Here is an 18,635-nt window from a genome sequence, read left to right on the forward strand (position 1 = left end):
GTTAAAAAGGCAGGGCAGGGTCTGTGCGAGCGCTGGTGGGTCTGCAGTTAGAAGAAAAGGCGGGCAGGTTGGGCAGAGGGTGATGGGGTTTCAAAGTGGGTGATGGGGTTTCAAAGAGGAATTATTTTTCTTGATGGCAGAGTAATAACTTCCTAAAGAGTTAGATATTTCTTGCCATATTACATTTAATCAATACCTTTTTTCTGAATTGAATATACTTATAGATCATGTTGCAAAATTTCTGCCATTGGCAAATAAGAATCTATATTATCTTATAAATTGAAATATAAAAACACTAAGTTGGAGAACAGGACACTATAAGTTCCTATCATTAGGTTGGAAATTAACAGTAATTTTCTTACATTTTATGTCAAAATAACAGTGTAATGGTATACTAACTACGACAGCATTGCTAATTATCTTCCTCAAAACCCATTCTGTTCATTTGCCCTTAGTAACAGGACCCAGTTTTATTTGGGCGACCAAAAGACTACATTCTGCATATTTTCTTATGAAAAAGGTACAGTTCAAGTCAACGAGATGCACGCAGAAGACTGTGAGACTTCCGAGAAAGTGTAGTTTGTCTCTGAAGACTCCAAGGACGGCAGAGCTGCACAACAAGGAAGTCTGATCCCTGCTGATCCTGGAGTCATCATAATGCCAGCAGCTAGCCTACCTCTAGACTCTGTAATGAGTGTGTTAAGACTTTCCTTATATTTTAAGTTCTTATGACCTTAGGTTTTCCCATTTTATATGGCTATATAATCATATCTGTATCTGATCATAACCAATGTAAGACTAATTAGATTAAAGCATCATTGACTTAGGTTGTTGTCAAATGCTAGATCATCTTTTATTTTATTTTTTTATTGTTTTGTTAATCCTCATGTGAGGATATTTTTCCATTGAATTTTTTAGAGAGAGTGGAAAGGAGAGAGGGAGAGAGGGAGAGAAACATCGATGTGAGAGAGACATATTGACTAGTTACCTCCTGCATGAGCCAGACCTGGGCCAGGGATAGGTGCATACCCTTCACTGGGAATTGAACCCAGGACCCTTCGGTCTGCAGGCCAATGCTCTAACCGCTGAGCCAAACTGGCCAGGACGTAGATCATCTTAAAGTAAATGATAAGTAGATAACTTGAGTAATTAAAATATATAAATGGAGTTTGCAGCTGAGTTTGGTTCATCACCATCAAATATAATTATTTGAAAGTTGATCTAAGAGAAATGAGTCAAAGTTAGGTGATGACAGATAAAAATTATCTTGAATTTCTTCCACATTTCCAGTATTTCACACACAGAGCATAAACAACAAAGACAATAAAGTGTTTGTTGTAGACTATTTCTACACGTAATTAATATTCTTATGATAAAAGTAAAATGATCAAATCAACAGAAATGCAGGAATTCATTTTAATCTCCAATACTCACTGAAGTATCTATAGTTTTCTATTCAAGTATATTGTTGAAGAGATTGTGCTCTTTTGAAAGGTAATATAATTCTTAAATATAAATCTATGATAATTTTATGTGCATTAAATTAATAATAAAAGAAATCGCAGATTGTGGAAGAGTCATAAATATGCTTGCTAAAACTCTTCCCAAATTTTCACTAAAATTTGGCTCATTTTTCTGTTTCATCATCTTTGTAGCGTTCTTCACCTGAATGAGTAATTTCAGACTGAGAGAAGACATGAGGAGATATTGACCACAGGATAGGGTACTTCCAGAAGGCAGGAGAGGAGGGTAAGGGGGCCATGGAACACTACTAGCTGGGACACGATACATACTTAATGAGAGAGGATCTAGATAATCAAGCCCAGTTTCTGTCAGGCAATGGAATCAGGAACTGCAAAAGGAACAGATCCATGTAAAGAGTCACACTAATCAGAAAGTGTCACTGGCATCCTCTTTTTATCTTGTTTTACATCTTATCACATGGTAATTTCTCTAACTCCACAACCTCCATCACGGCTGATTTACACATGAATCCCCCGTGTCCATCTCCAGGTCCCACGTCTGTCCTGAATTCTAGATCTGAATACCGTCTTTCTCATAGGGATATCAAATAGGCATCAGTGACCCAAAGACATTAAAAATGAAAAACAATTCTTTTCCCCTGCCTTGTTCCCAACTCACATGTTCTCTACTACGGTTAAGGTCATCCCCTTTACTACCCATTTTTACCTGCACTCTCTCATCCCCAAGTGGACTTACCTCTGCATATTTCTTTTCCTATATCTCCTCCTTATTGTCTCTGCTAATAATCTAAATTAGCTACCACTACCCCCATCTTTCACTGAGACCACTGGGCATCCTTATAACTGGTCTCCATCCTTCCTGTCCCTTTCCCCTTTAATTCAAGATTATTTATTTTCTAAAATCCATATCTGACCATACTTAACCTGTTCTTAAAAGCCTAACCACCTTTACAGTTTCCCCCTCCTGTCATTTATTTCCCATGAGCTTAGACCCCAGCAACATGAAACAAATTCACATTTCTTCGAACAAGATATGCACTTGGAGCCTCTATGACTTGCCTGGTGCTCTTTCCTCTGCATGAGATGCTCTCTTTACCCCACTTCTCTGCCTGTGCACGTTACCTGCGTGTGTACATCTGTGGCAACTTCTTTCGGCTTCCCTGTCAAAATAAATTGTTCTCTCTTCTTTGCGTCTGAAATCATTTAGTACACACGTCTCTTAAAACACTTATATTTGTGTGGTTCTTCGTTCTTCTACTTCCCTTTCCACCACTAGACTTTGAGTTCTCTGAGAACAGAGATGGTAATTTACCCATTTGAAAATATAATATTTTAGTCAATGTTCTGTCCTTTTTAAAATTGATCTTAGAAAGAGGAAGGGATGAGGGAGAGAAAAGGTGGGGGTGGGGGATCAAACCTGCCACCTTTTTGGTGTATAGGATGAGCTTCAACCACCTGAGCCACAACGGCCAGGGCAATTTATCCATTTTTAGTTCCTTAATATATTACACCCTATCTTATACATAGTAGGTGTTTGGTTTTCCTGAATTGATATAAATTGTGCTATCATGTTACCCAAATAAAAGTTGTTTTACACATTTTTCTTTAGCTTTAAAAAAAAAAGTCCATTAGTTTTATTCTTAAAAGGTTATGAATGACTTGAAATAATCAGGGAATCAAACCAGAGAGCTACTTGTGTTCTATTGCGTTTACACAGAACATTTTAAGTGCACCATAATGCTTAATAATCACCCTAATTATTTATTAAAATTTAACTATTTTCCAGTTAGTTAAACTTGCATTCAGTAAAGCTATTCAATTTTGACAGATATACATATGTGTATGTATATGTGATAAAGGCTGACTAGATATAAATTTTATGGCAGCAGAAGTTTTCAAATTTCTCTCCCTACTTAAATACAAGGCTGACCATCACATCTTTAATATAGGAAGTCTCCCCCAAAGAAACAATGAGACTATTGCTTCTCGAGGGGTAAATCTGAAATAATTTAGAGTTATTTTTTTCTTTACATATCTACATGCTTATAGATTAAAAGTACCTTTAAAAAATGTAAATATTAAAAGAGTCTATAGCATGGTTTTTGGTCTCCCTAAAAAATGTATCCTACAATGAGTAAATGATCTGCGTTTTACACCAACAAAAAAAGAAATGCAGAGCCCTTAGTACATTAGACATTCTAATGTCAAAACACATACCCATTCCAACACAGTATGTTCCTATTGGCCTTCCTCTCTGTTTTTGGATGCAGGTGCTATTTTTGGAGTGCACAAACAGAGGCAGACACATTTTACAAATGCATACAAGCTCTGGAACTGGTGATACGATTCTGGAGTTTCATTCACAAAAAGATCACACTGCAGTGGGAGCCAGCCTGCTCCCGGCGCCAGTCTGTAAGGGTTTCCTCTGGACATCCCGTTGGAGTGGCACCAAAGTTCGACCACAAGTTCTTTTTTTAAAGGGAGGGCCATAATTATTTTTCATTTTTAAATTATTTAACTATAGAATATTTTAAACATACCACATAATATTTATTTAAATTATTTAACTATAGAATATTTTAAACATACCAGATAAATACAGAAAATAATTTAATAGCCTTCCATATACCCATCACCTAGAATTTGACAAGTGTGAATATTGTGTCATAGTTTACTTCTGATGTTTTTAAAGAAATAAAATCATATCAATATTTCCTATGTCCCACTCCCATCTTTTCTACCACTCTCTCCTCTAAATAATACAAACAATAGTAGTATATTTGAGTTATGGATGCACCTAAATGTACTAAAAATATAAAGGGTTTCTTTTAACTAGGGACTTGACAATTACCAAAAAAAAAAGGACTCATTCAAAATTTGTGAAACCATACTTTTGAGTCTAGAGCAGAAATTGGCAAATTTTTAGAAAAAGCAAGATAGTAAATAGTTGAGGTCTCTGTTGCAACTATTCAACTTTGCTTTTGTAGTGCACAAGTGGCCATCCACAATACCCCAACGAATGAGCATGGCTGTATTCCCATAACTTTATTGACAAAAACAAATGGCATGCCAGGTTTGGCCCGCAGGTTGTTTGCTGACCCCTACCCTAGACAACTTAGATTGAACTATTTATTTTATTAGAGTTACCTGAAACACAATTACATACAGAATAAGCTACGAAAATATTCACTGTGGCTCTTGTAATACCTTGTCTAGAAAAGATCAAAATTGTCCACCCCTCCTTCTTTTATATTGATATAATTTTTAGCACATGGTGGTCTTTAATAAAAATTGATTTCCCCATATTATTTTCCCCAACTCATTGTGCCAATGAGCTATAAGTATAAGAGTCACTTGGCAGCTTCTGTAAACTTTCCTTAAAAGAAAGCTGGCATATACCCTTTGGTGTGTTATCCCTTGTGCCCTGCATCCTGCTGCTTGAAATGTGGCTTCAGTCCCTGGAACTCTGTCTTAGCTCACAAGGACATGGATCTCACTCTAGGAATGAAAGAGCGACAATTTAGAAGGGGCCCAGGTCTTTGGGGACTTGGTAGGAACAGATCCTATTAGTGATATTATCCCTCCAATGCCCATCTCAATATGCTTTTTGAAGAAAAATACATTTTAATATTGTGAATCCATAGTTATTTGGGGTTCTTGCAGCCATACCTAATTTCTACTAATATAACTTGCAGGCCTGCTCAGTAAGCAATAGGCAAGACCCTCAGGCCCACTTAGCATCAAGATTCTTGTCTAAGAGCGTCTCCTCCCTCATTCAGATTCTGCGCTGCTCACTTCTCTTCATCATGGAGCCTGCTGGGGCATTGATCATCTTTGTGCACCTACAGTAGGAAGTGATACAATATGTAAAGGTATCAATCTCCTCTCTGCAACTGTTCAAAGCCTAGACTTAAGATGTCGTACACAGACTTTATCCTTTTTATTTACCTAATTTGAATTTATACTAATACCTATAGCAGGTTCATGCCGAAGCTAAAAATTTCAATGTGCTTTGTTCTAAATGTTTGTACCTCTTCCTCTGGATAACGGACCCTGGGCAGCTGTACTGACAAGCAGTGTTTCCACACAGGCCCCACTACACGGGTGGTTGGTGTTGTTATTTGTGCTGCCATTGCTGTGCCTGGAAGAAAACAGATTCCAGCCTGGGTGAAATCCTACAAAGAGTCCTCCTGATGCATGAAAACCATGTAATCTATACTTTGAAATTCTTATCACATGCCCCCTGCATGTGTGTGCAACTACGTCTTCCAGATCTTAGATGATGAGAGAGGTGAGTTGCAAAGAAAATTACAAGTAATTTAAAATAATTTAAAAGTAATTTAAAATAAGAGAAAGATAAGAAGATACAATTAATATTTTTAACATGGCAAAACTGGGGAGAAAAGAAGCAGAATGTTAATGTTGCTTATCTCTGACTGGTGAAGTTATAGCTGATTTCTTTCTTTCTTTTTATTTTCTAAATATCCTACAACAAACTTTACTTTTGAAAACAGAAAAAAACATTATAATGCGTGTTCCCGCAAAAGTCAGTTAAAGAAAGAAAACACACAGAATGGAAAATCAACGTAGCACAGAAATCAAAAGCAAATAATAGATCAATAGTTTTCATTTATCTGAATTAAAAGAAGGCAACGGAGATATAGCTGCCCAAAACGCAGATGACCCAGTGTTCAGTTTTGCTTTGGTTGATTTTGGAACACCTGTGCAATTCACCTTCTAGTCTCTTCTCTGAGCCTCTGAACCTCAGTTTCATCTTCTGTGAAACTGTACCCATCCCGCATGCAGAGCTGCTGAGAGAACTGGAAATTGATGGGAAAGCACCTGGATTTCCATTTCCAGCAGATGAATAATCAATCCCTATCATTGTAATAGCAGATGTTCAATCAATTCGTGAAATGCTGTGTGAGTGTACATGGTGAGTTCAGTGTTGTGTGGGAAACAAAGATGGATGGGGAAGGCTCCCTGTATCCAAAGATGTCACACTTGAGTCGGAGGTGAAAGACATACACCCAGAAGTTACAGAGCAGTGTTCCTCGCGAGACAGAAACAAAGCACGGCAAAGGGCAAGGGCAAGTTAAGAAAGGTTTTCTAGGGCAGAGTATGCCAATGTAAAAGCGTAAAGAAACATTCTGATAAAAGAAGTGAAAATCCTGAATTCTGCAGTTGGCTAGCCCAGCAATTGTGTGACACAGGGCCGGGTTACAAACCCATATGAGTTTTGGATTCATCATTTTCCAGTTAGGAGGATTTTCCCAGATGATCTCTAAGGTAACTTCTGCTTTTACTGCAAATACTGATACAGCGTTTTGTGCAAGAACTGATCTAACGTCTTCTTAGGGGCAAATATAAAGAGTGTGTGTATGTGTGTGCGCGTGTGCGAATGTGTGTGTGTGTGTGTGATAAGTATAAATATATACATATGTTTAATCCTCACAGAAACCTTAGGTTACAAATACAGTTATTATCACTCCCATTTTTCAGCTGAGGAACTGAAGTACAGAGAAAGAAAGTAAATTGCCTGACATCACACATCAGAATACACATTCAGGCAATCCCCCGTCAGTAAAGCCTTGAAAGATTTTAGGATTTTGTAAGACATAATAATATTCAAAAAGAGAACTTTCCAGAATGGAAACTCACCAAGAACAAAATCAGAGAAGCAAGTGAGCAAGAAAGTTTTAGGGAGGCTACACGCCATCCTGCTAACAGTAGGTCTTTAAATAGAAATACAAGAGTTGGAGTATTTATTCATTTTGTGACAGTGATAAAAATTACTCTAAGCTTTCATTATCTATGAATTAAGGATAATAACATGTTTCTTGTAGGACTGAAGTAAAGACTAAATAAATAATGCATGTAAACCCTGACCAGTTTGGTTCAGCGATTAGAGCATCAGCCTGTAGACCAATGAGTTGAGGGTTCGATTCTAGCCAAGGGCACGTACCTCGGTTGCGGTGTTCCTGGCCCTGGTCGGGTATTGTGGGAGGCAACCAGTCAGTGTGGCTCCATCACATCGATATTTCTCTCTCTCCCTCCCTCCCACTCTATCTGATGATGGATAGAAAAGTATCCTCGGGTGAGGAATAAATAATAATAATAATAATGATGCATGTAAAAAGCTAAACACGGTGTCTGACATACAGTGGCTACCTAATAAATTGAAGTTATTACTACCTTTGGCCAAAACATGTCAGGTTAAGGTGAGAATAATGGACAATAACTGGCTACAAAGGTAGTTAAGATACAAGTTGGGAAGATCTTGAATACCTGGCCAGGAAGTTTGGATTTTTTTTTTTTTTTTTACAGAGTCACTTCAGGTTTTCAAAGAGAGAATTCTGTATTCCTATAGCCAATATTAAACTTGTTCAAGCACTTACTTGGTGGACTGGAGGAAGTTGATACCAAGGGAGGATACTGGGTTAAAATATTAAAAAGTATGGAAAATAATACACATCCACTTCTTAGAACACTGGCTCTAACCTTCAGGTTATTAAGATTGTTAAGGTTTCTGCAGAGAAAGATACATTGTTCTGTTCTAGAGGTGTCCATTTCTCTAAAATTAAAGAGAAGAATTTTAAAATTGGAAGTGACTGAATCACCTTTATTCACTTATCACCCACAGTTCAATATCAAATCAGTGACTTTTCATTCTGAGCAAATAAGGATGGGTCCAGGAAAAAACAGACAGACAGAACGAAAATAGAAAATAAATAGAAAAGTCTGAATACAACCTAACTGGACACTTACAAGTTAAGAATGAATGTGAGGTCAATTTTACCAATAAATAGACAACATATTTATTAAATAACAGCTATGTGCCTTCCACTTTGGTAAGGGCTTTACATACATTATTTTATTAATCCCCAAAGCATACCCATAGCTACATATTTTCTTATCAGCGTTTTTCCAATGAGAAAACTGAGACTCAGAGACATAAAGTAATTTGCCCAAGTACACAGAGATGTTAAATGGCTTGAACCAGGATTGAAAACCAGTCTTGGCTGCTCTATTGTTTAGTATAAATTGCTAAAATTGCCACTTCTACTCACATGTTGACCACCACTGGGCCCCACCATAACAACTAGTGCAACCACCATCACCGTTATGACAACCACAACCACTTCCTCCAACGCTGTCACCACCACCAAATCACCACACGTACCAACACTGCGGTGATCAGCATCACCATTGCCACTGCCACCACCACCACTAGTAACATCAGTACAACAATCACCCCATTACCACAACCCTCTCCATCACCACATCCATCACACCACCATCACCCCTATTAACACCAAAATCATCACCACCATCACAACCACCATCACCATCAATAGCACCACTAACAACAAGCCCCTCCACCGCCAACACTCCCTTTTACCTCTAAGGAAGACTATTTCCTTTAACAAAATTTCCTCCCAGGAAAAATAATTGATATCCATAAAATCCAAGAAAAAAATTTCTTTTCAAACTTCCTCCTACACAAAGGGTATGTCTTCACCAACAACATTCCCCTTCCAGGACAACTGTCCTCAATATTTCTTCTACAGATTATTGCTAAGATATTTTTGAAATCAAAAGGACCAGAATGACTCCTGTTTCCCATGGTCATGCAGTAATGCATTTTATAGATGAAGAGTCTTTCTAAATTTTAAAAGAATTATGTTTATAAGATGAAGTACAGATTTGAGGGGAATGATTCCAAAGCCTTGCTACCTTAAGGATAATCCCTAAACCGGCATCACCGGCATAGTTGCTCATTAGAAATGCAGAGTCTCGGGCCTCACTCCCGATCTGATAAATCAGAATCCACATTTTGACTAGATATGCAGGTGATCTGCGACACTTTAAGATTTGAGAAGCACTGCCCTAAATTCTTTAATCCAATCTATCGTTCTGCACATAATAGTGGGTGATTTTTTTTTTTTTGTCCACCTTCTTGAAGAGCTGGTCTCAGACACATAAGACACATTAACATTTCCTTTTAAATAATCGCATAGAGCCGTTTTCAAAAAGCTGAGAATCCGGCTGGTTTGTCACTGAGCAATGAAAATGAAACAGGTATTCTTTCCGAGAAAGAAGAAGGCAGACAGCAATTGTAGGAGGAGCCCATTTGAGTCGATGGGAAAAGAATTTCCAAAAAGGGCGAAAAAGGAGGTGGCATATGAACTGACATTTGAAAGAAACAATAACGAAGTGAAAACATCCTTTAAATAGAACAGGAATAAAGAGGACATGGGAAATGCTGCCCCCCTTTGCAGTAGAGGAGGGGAAGCGGGTAAAAGCTGACGCTAAGTGGCAGGGGCTGGCCACGAGGTTCCAAGTATGTGTGTTTAATATAGTCATCTGTCGTCAAGTTAGTACCCTACAGTCAATTTTTTTTTTTTATCCTCACCTGAGGACATTTTTCCATTTTTTGCACAGATAGAGTGGGAGGGAGAGAGAGGAAGAGAGAGAGAGAAACATCGACGTGAAAGAGACACATTGAGTGGCTGCCCTGCCACCCGCACGACCAACCAGGGCCGGGGACAAACTGCAACCGAGGTACATGCCCTTAGCGGGAACCGAACCCGGGTCTCTCCGGACCGCAGGCCGATGCTCTAACCGCTGAGCCAAACCGGCCAGGGCCCTATAGTCAATTTTTAAGGACCACAGTGACAAGAGTAGTTTTAGAATCACCCCGGGGATGAAACACCAATCTCTCATAGTCCCCTCCTCACTTTCCAGCCGGCTCCCTGCTCATGCTCATTCTCTCTATGCAAAGTCTCTTTCTCTTTTCAGTTTCCACCTTACAAACACACGTGCATCCTCACCATTTTCCTTTCTGGTGAACAGATGCAATTAAAATCAATTTCTGAAGTCCTTACAGATGCCCACCCTGGGTCTGTTTTATCATTTAGAATCACAGGATTTGAAGGAGATAAAGAAACCTACCTGAAGTAAAGCGGTCCATCTGACTTGGCATTCCTTATAGACTGGTATCTCTGTTCTCTCCTTCTGTCTCCTCCTGCCAGCCAAGACTGGTTGATTCCAAATTCTACAAAAATATTTTCATACGTGTAAGACCTTGGTTTTAGTCTTTGGGTCAATTGTTTCTCTTCTTTTTTTTAGTTTGCCTTTACAATATTTTTAATTTGTGTTTTCTACTTATTCCATTTTATTTTCTGCCTTTTAAGTGTCCTTTGCAAAAAATGTGACCATCCAAATGACACTTTTTTTCTTCAACTGGGAACTGGAAACAATGTTATAAACGTTTAAACACAATAGTCAAAGAAAAGTTGTGTGGACAATATATTCTACTGTTACGGATTTCATTCATGGTATATTTACCATGTAATCGAAAATGTCACCTCTTATTTTATGCTAAAAAAGGATAATTCTATTTCTGGGGCACATAAAGGTCTGTGTTTCTAACACTCGCCCATCCACACCAGGGTCTGTTAGTGCCAAAGTATTAGATTTCAGAGAGACGATAACTAGTAAAAACAAATCTCTTCCCAGGCAGAATTAATCCCCTCTCTTCTGAGCTCCCAGGGCACTGCAACACACTTCTGTTGCAGTTCTTTGAATTGTTATTAATTGTTTAAATGGTTTCACTCCTCCATTATACTATACTATGCCTGGAAGGTAAAAACTCACTGTAATTCAGATGACAAGATGTTCAGTTATTGGTGGGCTGAAACAGAAATTATAGAATTTCTGTATAGAATTGCCCTGAAATAATCGTATGCCTCACTATTTTTTTCTATAAAATATATATACTTGTGCTGAGTAATTACTGAATCAAGGTTCATCTCGTACAAACACACACACACACACACACACACACACACAGAGTGAAAAAGACAGAGAGATTCTAAGAGGCAGTCTAATAATCTGGACTCCTTTTCAAATCGTTTAACTCACTGAGCATCAGTCTCTGCATCTTTACAATGGGGACAATAAATGCACCTACTTTAGACTTAAAATGAGATAATGCATTAAAGTGCTTAGTATAATGCATAGCATAGAGCAGATGGTAGGAGTTCAATAAAGCTATTGATTTTTAACCAGAAGAAGGAAAACTAAGAGTCCTGGGTATTAAAGACAAGTCAAGTTTCACATTCGTTCTGAGTAATGTCAATTGTCTTGCATTTCAGTGCTCTGCCAACATATTCTGAGACAACATATTCTCGAGCTGAAAAGCTAGTGCCATGGAAGAGTTGTCTCCTAATTTAACTTCATATGGACCAGCTCCCGGAGTACTTAAAATGACCACTGCCTGTCTCACTTACTGAACGCCAAATACCTCCCATCTCCCAGATTCCTGAGCACAGACACATACGAGTAAATTATAGAAAGACTTTCACAAATATACACACACATACACACCATCACAAAAAGAGTAGATTCCTGGACCAAGTAACATTGGTTTTCATGTAATGGGGGTGAGGTGGCACTGGATGAGATTTTTACTAGGGAGCTAGTGTGGCTGGCTCCTTCTCATTCACATCTCAGCTCCAGGAGAGCCTTCCCTGAGCGTCCTAGGGCAGCACTACCCACGCCTGCCTCTCGGTCCTCTGTCCACGGTTGCATATCATGCCAGTATCTGAAATTAACAACACATTTCTTATTGTATTATTAATTTCCATCCTCCCTCTAGAATGTAAACTTTTAAAACTCAGTCAGCCATTGTTTATTAAATAAATTCATAAATGAATGCATGCATCACTTTGCTTCTGCAGTTTTTCTCCTGGCTCCTGGATTTCCCTCTAGAATTCTCTCTAGATAGCTTAGGAAATATCTGGATATTTCCCAACTTTATCAGAGAGGGAGCAATTAGTTTCCACTGCTACTTACTGGTGTATGCCCCCACCATCCCCTCCTACCCTGAGTTATTTATTTATTAAGTTAACAGTTAACCTGAGTGTCGTTTATGGGAGTACAATGTGGAAAGACGCTTGCTACTTTAAGTGGAATTTGTTTTTTCCCTGCTAGGAGACATTCTGTAGAGAAACACAACTGTGTTACACCCTTTGAAAAATGACAAGAGAAGGGGGACTTTCAAGTGCATCAGCCCCTAATTCTGTAAAAAATGTGGAAAATCGAAGCAGGGGACTACCCTCAGGAGAGCTTGATCTGTCAGGTGGAAGTTCAAATTGTTTCAAAATGAAAATATTCATTTTTCACCACGGTGGATTATTATTCTCTCTGTCATAATGAGGTCTGTAAATCTGTGAAGGATAATTATATACAGGATAATCACCAGCTGTTGTCTATTTGGAAGGAGGCTACAAGAGGAAAAAACAAATGTCCTCTAATAGATTGTGGGTTTCTTGAGGGTAGGGGCTGCATATTATATTTTTGGGTCCCCCTCAGGTGTCTAGGACTGTGTATTGTGACATAAAGTAATGTTAAATATCCGTTAAATTGCCAGCACACACATATGAAAAATTGGGCTGAATTTCAATGTAAGGAAAACTTGGCTGGTTCAGGAGTAACTAAAGGTAGGTATTAGGTTCCTGAAATTTTTTCTCTAAAATTGTTTTCAGAAGAAAAACAAATTCATTTAACCTGATAAATGATTTTTTCCAAATAGAACTAAATGATGTTTTTAAGTCCCTCCAAAAAGTGACCTTCCGTTACATAATCATATATAACACATTTTAGTAGAGTTCCTTTTTAATAACAGGCAATTTTCCTTCTACTCACTGTAATGCAAAAAGTCACTGGATTCTAGGATCATAAATGGCTTTAAAGTGATACGGTCCAAATCCTGGTTTTGCAGATGAGTAAGCCTTGCTCTGGAGAGACAGAGCTGAGTGCTCACTCAGCCTTCGTGCTGTTAGTGGCAGAACTTCAAATTCACTGCCGCAGCCCTGAGAATGGAGGGTTTGAGGCCGGAGAGTAAAGTTGGCATTGAAAGGCTGTTTTATAGTAGCCAAATGTGGAAGACAAGATCTACAATATAATTCTTTTTAACTTAATATCTACCCAAAGGCATTGTTTTTTAAAGACAAAGAGGGGCAAAGTCTCATAAAGACGGAGAATTTTAGTCATCAGTCATCTGGAAATATCAGAAAGATGGGCTTGCCACATTTTAAGATGCTTATTTTCTAAGTGCCCTTTGACGAACTAATTTCATATAAAGATTTATTTGCAAATGCAAGGTATTCTATTTGAAGCGTGGCTTATTATAACCAAGTTGTCTTAAGATACGTTGGATTGAGTCACAGAAAGAAATATACTGTACTTTTTATCTCAGTACACAACTGTATATATATAGAAGGAACACAAGTTTCAGGAAACAGTCTCACACTTGTCACAAAGAATGAACTTAACTCTTTTTCTATTCTAGTCCACTTCATACTTTTAAATGTAGCTTGTGTCCGCTAAATTGATTTCAGAACCCACGACTGTGTCTTCTGGACTTCCCAAAACACTGCCAATCCCTCTTATCAGACCATCCCCAGGTGAATACCGACCCTCCAAGGATCTACAACACTGTTTCTACGAAGAAAATATTTTGATAGTGTTCAGACAGCAAGAGTTAAATTTCTGCAAAAGCCAAGTGTTTCTAACAGGTGCAAACCCCGTTGGTGTTCAGTAAATGTCGGTTGCTGATGAAGTTAATGATATCCTCTTGAGAGACCAGAGAGCCTCATCCTTGATCCCACTTCTACTTTGTCACCTTCCCTGAAGTCTTCTGCCTGCAGAGATTTCCCTCCAATGTCTCTAATGCAATGGACACTTTAATCAGTCTGGGTCTCTTGCTCTTCTACCACACACAGCTTAAGTTTTATAATACACCCATGCTGTTTTGGTCACTAATTCTGAGGCTTTGTTTAAGGTTAAGGGCTGTGTCCTCTGCGTCTTTAGTAGTCTTATGGAAGAAGTCCATCCTGCTCTCGGATTACTGGTTGTCAGTCCAGGATGCAGGATGCCCTAGGATTAACCTCCAACAGAAGAATCTCCTTGTACGTGCTCTATCGCACAGCGCAGAGAACAGCAGCACCCTCCTCTCTGCAAAAAATCTCCCGATTCAATGTGTTTTCCATGATTTGGGTTACAACAGGGAAATTCTCAATGTTTGGCACTCAGCAGTTGACCATAGGAGGTACTCAAAGAACTTTAATAATTCTCTGCTTGTTTGCCCACCTCCCCCCCCCCAAAAAAAGGGGGGTAATTAATGTTCTGAAAGAGTATTCTTAGCAGAGGGCATGGTCAAGTGTTGGCTGGTCAGCAGCTCTGAGAAGCAGGGAGCTATTGAACTCAGGACAGATGTCAAAGCACAGAGTGAATATTCACACCTAAATCCTGAATTCAGAAGGTTTCTCCTACAGGTTGTGTGTGTGTGTGTGTGTGTGTGTGTGTGTGTGTGTGTGTTCCTTTGTAAGACTCCTCTCCTCATTGCCCAGATTCCTTTCCCAGTCACAATTTTTACTGCTAACAATATTCCCACTTAGATCCCTGGAATAAAGGGACTGGAGAATATTCCCCTGCAGTGGGGTGGTGCTGTAGGGTTTGAGTGCATGGTGAGTCACAGGCAGCCCTCTAAGTCACCAGACTGCAGGTGGGAGGGAAGGGGGAGGGGGCTATGGAGGGGAGACAGAGCCTGGAAAAACAAAACCCCTGGAAGGTCTGGTGGGAGAGGTCTGCCCCTTGACTCTGCTTTCTATTGAGTCCCCTAAAAGCCCCCAATCACACAAGTTAGGGGTCCCTGAGTCCTCCTGGGGCGGAGAGTGGGAGCTCCCCTTGGAGCAGACACACAGGCACCTTTTGCCTATACTAGTGATTTATCTCTCCAGGGAAGAATCAGAGACCTGATGTGTGCAGGTTGCTGTCCCATTCACCAAGCACCTCTGTCTCTTGAGTGCTTAGGAGAAACTCAGACTGCCTGGGAAGTGTCCTGTGCTGCCTTCTGCCTTTTTTCTCATTCTATTATGTTGTTGCTATTTTATTCCTTTTGCTGAGCACACAATGTTGGTAGCCTGGGCGGTGCATGGCCGCTGAGCGGTCCCGGGACGCTCGGGATGCTGCATTCTTAGCCCAACATCCCTTGTACAGAGTTAGGGAAAAAGTGTCCGCTGCTGCCTGGCTCTACCCAGTGGTGGGCTAAAGGATGCTAAGGGCTGGCTGTGTGTCCTTGGAACCCACTTGCCCTCCTCCCAAGGTGCTGCCAGCCCGGGTTGCACTTTGTCTGCACTCGGATTGTCCCAGGATCCACCTGTCCTCAAGGGTTTTAGGAGAGAATAGGGAGGTGTCCAAGTCCCCAACGCCAAGTCTGGCACTCAGGACCCCCGTTTTTCTGCGCCATCCTCACTGAACTCACTCACCTTAGGCTACTGTGCCCACCACCAGACCCCTACGTGGAGGGCGCTGTCATCCCAAACCCAGCCTGCGCCCGCAGCTCAGGACAGCTTGCCTAACTCCGAACCTCTCCCAAGGTTTGCTGGACCCCCGGGGCCCCTCTTCTTACCTCCTGCCTCCTGGCTCTTTTTCTTGCCTCCTCTCAGCACCCAGCTCCTAGCCAGCCGTTCTCCCACCCACCCCATCCCACTTCCACTGCCTCGCCCACTACCGACGCTCTCCAGAGGCTCCCAGGTGGTGCTGTCCCCCGAGTCCCGGCTGAAGGAGCCAGGGTGACACGGTCTCCCGGGGTGAGTTCTTCTGGAAACTCACCTCCCTCCAGAATTTGCATCCTCCGGGAAGGGGACGGGGCTTCCAGAAAGCTGTCTCCAGGGGCGGTCGGAAATCTCCTAGACCTGCCTATCGCCCCCTGCCCGTCCATCCCTCCCTACCCAAGCTCTAACTCGGGTCCCTCTCCTGCTTCCCGCGTTTACGCCGCGTGTGGGTCTCCGGGACTGGCGGGGTGCGTCCCAGCCGGGACTGGAGCAGGGCAGCCGCGGGCGCAGCCCCACTCGCGGCCGGGTCAAGGGGGGCGGCGCGGAGGCGCCCCGAGCTCTCCTGTCGCCACTCCCTCTCCAGGGACCGGAAAGGGCTGACAGGGCGGAGGGGCAGGGGGCGGGGGGCTGGCGCTCCTCAATTCCGCAGCCACCTCCTCTGCGGCGGGGGAAGGGGTGGAGGAGGGAGGAGGGAGCGGGAGGGGTGGGGCGGGAGTGCGGGCGAGGATTAAGACTCGAAGTCAGGAGAAGTTTGCGCACTGCTCACAGCTGGGCGAGGGAAGGAAGGCTCCGGGAAGGTGAGCCTCCTGGACTTAGGGGAGGTGGAAATAAAGCTTGGGGAAGAGGCAGTGGTCTTGGAGCCCGTAATACAAACTGGGACTAGGCTCAAAGCACCACTTAAGGCAGAATTAAAATATTAGGAAATCGGGAGGGGGTCAGGAGAAGGAGGGCTCAGGACTAACGCAGTTTGTTCTCACGTCAAACTAGGAAAGGCAGCCCCCCAGATTCCGGGTGGGCTGGCAGACCTTCCTGGTCTGGAGCGGTGCGCGCCGTCTGCACCTCGCCCTGCACCTGACATCTCCTGCTCGGCAGATGGGCGCTGTGGCTTGAGTTCCTGAGTCTGGAGTCACCACCTGAGAATTTCCCTCGCTTCCACTGAGCTGTGCCCAGTCGCCCAGTGAAAGTATGCGAGGTAAGGAGGTCTGGGAATGAGCTTTGGGATGTTCTCAGGGATGGTTAACAGTGGCGGTGTCCTAGGTACCTTGTTTTTTTTTGTATGTGTATGTTGTTATTTTTTTTTAATTGCAAAACTGCTGTTTGATTGTGGTGTTTGAGGTTGTGATGTAGGGTCAGCTTAGTCTCAGTCGCTTTACTTTACCCTTGATTAAAGAAAAGATAGTAGTCCCGGGAAGGTGTTACAACTTACAGTTTCCTATTGAAAAGTCCTCTGGTTTTTGAGACTTTTATTATGTTGTTAATGTGATGTTTCCCTCAAAAGTTTTATTCTCCAACTTATTGGGTATGAAAATTATGGAGCTGAAAATTGTGAGTTTTTCCCGAAAGGTGTTCATTAACTCACAAACAGATAATGTCGGCATCTATGTGATGTGTCATGGTTGTTCTGGATATTGGGAATGAGTACAGTGGTGAATGGAGTTGCTTGTTAAGTCATGTTTTACAGAGAATTATTTTCCAACAATCATTTATGCATAGCAGCCATTCTTCACACCTATTAGGAAAAATATGTTGTGTGCATAGTTTCCAAAAGGGTACTCTTTTTTCATGATGCTCTTTCCAAGCCTGGGTGAAAGACATCAAGGAAAGCACTAAAAATTAATTCTTCACAAAACACACATTGTTCTTGAGGTCCGAGAAACTCCAATCAAAGTCAAAAATCAACAGCCCAATTAGATATTTAACCTATTATTCGGGTTTGATTTTGAAAATCTATTACATTCTATCTAAAAGCTTTAACCTGATATGATATGGTACATGCAAGAGTGGAAGACAGGGGTCCACTTACAGATCTTCAGGAGACCCTCACATACCGTGGTTGTAGTTAACCTGAACCAAGTCATCTATTCAAGGCTATTTGTTGAAACGATTGGGTGATTGATAGTGAAATGTTCAAAATAACCCAAAGTGTGACCACATCATTCCTGAAACTAATCTTTAAATAGTAGAATGTCCAAGTTTGAGTGTGTCTTAAATGATAAGAGAAAGCAAATGTTTTATACACTTGGACCACTTTGGCTTACCATTAAAGACAAAGTAGGATTTGAATGCATTTAGTGGTGTGGAATTTATCAAGTATAATTCGTAACAGCATTTTGCTAGCCTACTATGTGTTCAGTTAAAGAACTCAGCTTTGATCATTCAAAATTGCTGGTTTTCTAAACTAGCATTATGAGAGGAACCCAGGTGATCAGATTTGCAAAGCATCTTTGCAGTTTAAGTCATCATTTTCAGGGGGCACTCATTTCTACTCAATATGTTAACATAGCTCAAAACATCCCTCAGCCGGGATTTGTTTGGGTTCTATGCCTCTGATCTACAGTTAAGTATAGGAACTCTAGCTACAAGAATAACATTCAGTTATATTGTAAAATGCTCTAAGAATGTTTATTGACCACACCAGCATACTGAGCATAGTAAACATGAAATCTTTATTATAAGTTACAAGAACACATAAATAATCTTAAGGTTGTATTGTTCTATGATGCTTGGAGTTGAAGAAAATTAGCTG

This window comes from Molossus molossus, unplaced genomic scaffold, assembly GCF_014108415.1.
Source record: "Molossus molossus isolate mMolMol1 unplaced genomic scaffold, mMolMol1.p scaffold_m16_p_7, whole genome shotgun sequence".
Classification (NCBI taxonomy): Eukaryota; Metazoa; Chordata; class Mammalia; order Chiroptera; family Molossidae; genus Molossus; species Molossus molossus.